The sequence below is a fragment of the Panthera pardus genome, unplaced genomic scaffold, assembly GCF_024362965.1.
Source record: "Panthera pardus isolate Hobbes unplaced genomic scaffold, ASM2436296v1 HiC_scaffold_12, whole genome shotgun sequence".
Lineage (NCBI taxonomy): Eukaryota > Metazoa > Chordata > Mammalia > Carnivora > Felidae > Panthera > Panthera pardus.
The window spans coordinates 27,129,989-27,132,583 of record NW_026526677.1 but is presented as its reverse complement, the minus strand read 5'-3'; the positions used below and the strand labels follow the sequence as shown (position 1 = coordinate 27,132,583).

The window sequence follows — 2,595 nt, the reverse complement described above, 5'->3', positions numbered from 1 at the left end:
CTGCTTAGACTATACATACTACAGAAGGTATTGATAGCTAATTGCCTAATATCTTATTAATATCTAGAAGCTTCAAAGACTTGGTGGAGGTCACACAGTTTGTAAGAAGCCATAGTGGGATTCAAATCCCACTGCTCTGATGCTAGAGTTGAGACCTTTAACTGTGCATCATGTTGTTTTGCCCCTTGAAGCCCTGCTGGTCTATGATCTGGGTTTTGGGAAAGAAGATAAGAGAGAGACCCTCCTTTTGGTCTACAGCCCCAGCTACAACCAGTAGTTCCACTCAGCATGTATAATTTATAACTATTCACTTCTCCATAGATACGTAAGTGTGTGGTCTCAAGCTATATTGAATGCATTGATTTATCTATGAGGATTTGTCATTTTTTTTGAATTGTTGGACTTTAAGAACCCATGTCTGGATTCTGCATACAGACTTAAGCCCGGAGTCAAGCACGAATACAACACTTAACAGCACATACAAAGGAGGCAGTCAAAATATCTCAAAGACAGCAGCCCTGGAAAACAACTCAAGCCAGGCATAGCAATCCCAGTAGTTAACATGACAGATTTGCACAGGCCATGCAGGATCCCAGATGAGGAGGAAAAGTGGGTGAGCAGCAGAAGTCAAAGCCAGTCTGAGTCAGATACAGAGGCCAGCGTGCTTGGGCAAACTTCGAAAAGGCTGAACTCCAGCCGCAAATGTTTGCTTCCTCTCTCTATACTATTCAAGGTATCACAATACCATCAGTGATGATGTCAGACTTTCGAGAAAGAATGGAAGAAATCTCTTCGGCTTTCTGTGGTAGCAGTGGGGCTAAGGTAATGATTATTCTTGGCACTATACCTAACACCTGTTCATCCTTCAAGGTTCATTTGGCCTTTATTTCTTGAGGAAGCCTCTCATGACCTCTCAAGTTCAGGTTAGGTGAACTTCTCTGATACCACTGCAGCAGCTGTATTTTCTTCCTCAGAGCACTCTTCACATCATGTTATTTCCTGGCTTTTTGCTTGTTTTTGCCTATCCCCATCTCTTCACTACTATGTTCCCAAAGTCAAGCACACAGAGTGCGTAGGACATTGTAGCCACTCACCAGATGGAATGAATCTCATGGGGGTAGGTGGAAATGGCTGAATATAATGCGAGAGGTGTTGTCCTTTCTGAACAATCTAATAAAATATGCAATGTATAGGTACCTAGAATCTAACAACTTATCCTTCTTTAAAATTTTATTTCCAGTCCTTACTCTCAGTGCTGGTGAATGTCAACTATTTCAGGTTTTGCAGAAAAAACTGACAGTATGTCACAAGGGACTTCAAATATGCATATGATTTGAACCAAAAATTACTTCTAGAAGTAGGTCCTAAGGAAGTAAGTACAAATGCAAATAGAGGAAGGATGTTCACTATACTGTTATTTATAGTAGGAAAAAATTAAATGTTTCCAGTAAGGGAATGTGTAAATAAGGGATCAGTCCTTTGATTGCACATTGTGCAGGCATGAGGGGAAAAAAACACACACTTTGGAAGAATATTTAAAGACTCAGGAACAATTTCATTCCATAATATTAAGTAAAAGAAGCAGGACTTTGGACATGGTTGATGTGCCACAGTGCCAGAGAGGTGGCAGCAAGGTGGTGGACAGGGAGTTTGGGGATGTGTGGCAAAGGAGTTTTCCATCAGGAATAAGAAATTTAAACAAAGGATGTGGTGACCTAACCATTCGCTTTCTTTTGCAGGAAGCATTCCTGATGGACACGCTTTGCATTTCAAGAAAACTGGAGATTCAGCAAAATTACAAGAAATTGCTACGGTAGGAAAAGAAGGTTCAAACCTCATAGGAATCCCAATTCACAGATGGATGCCTTGATAATCTGAAACATCTCTAGTGAGATGAAGAGGAAAGCTCAGGAAGCAATTTAGAAAAGCTAATCAGCTTTTGTCAGAAGAACAAGTTGATCAGCCATTGCCAGAACTATCTAGCACTGACCAGGCTTTGTCTGAAGAACATTGCAGAGGTGACCAGCTCAGCCAGAACAGCATAGCAAAAGAGTAAACCTCATTACTATTCTAAAAAAAAAAAAAAAGAAAAAAAAAGAAAAAGAAAGCATCAAATGGAAAAGCAGAAGAAAAACATGAATGAGTACAAGCTAAGTGTGCTGCTAAGAAACAAGAATTTCAGAGTAGAAAACGAGAGAGACAAAGTTCAAAGGCTCTACAAAATGAAAAAAAATGGAAGCGTTCAAAATGTTGAGCAAAAAGATTAAAAAGGGCCAACCAAACTTGAATTTACAAATGTAGTATCTTTAAAAAAAAATACAAGAAAAGAAACCTGTCAGATATTTTGTCCTTAATCAAGAGTGAACCTATCTGCTGTCTATTGAGTTCTTCTGCATATGTCATGTACCTCCAAACAATTAACTGAAGTTATCACCATAAACTGGAACGCTAAGCTACACTAAATATAACATGTCTAAGTATTTTTGTTCTTGTAAAGGAAAATTTTCTATATATGATCTACAGAATATACTTTGTTTCTTATTTATTTGCCTGTGAGGAAAGTTGGCCTGAAGAATGAAAAGAGCCTTCTATCTG

At 38.8% G+C, this 2,595-nt stretch overlaps 1 pseudogene; it reads left to right on the top strand.

Annotated features, from left to right (window-relative positions):
* The first annotated feature begins 1,595 nt into the window (after window positions 1-1,595).
* Window positions 1,596-2,364, top strand: LOC128776240 (thyroid transcription factor 1-associated protein 26-like; annotated as a pseudogene).
* Window positions 2,365-2,595: the final 231 nt, after the last annotated feature.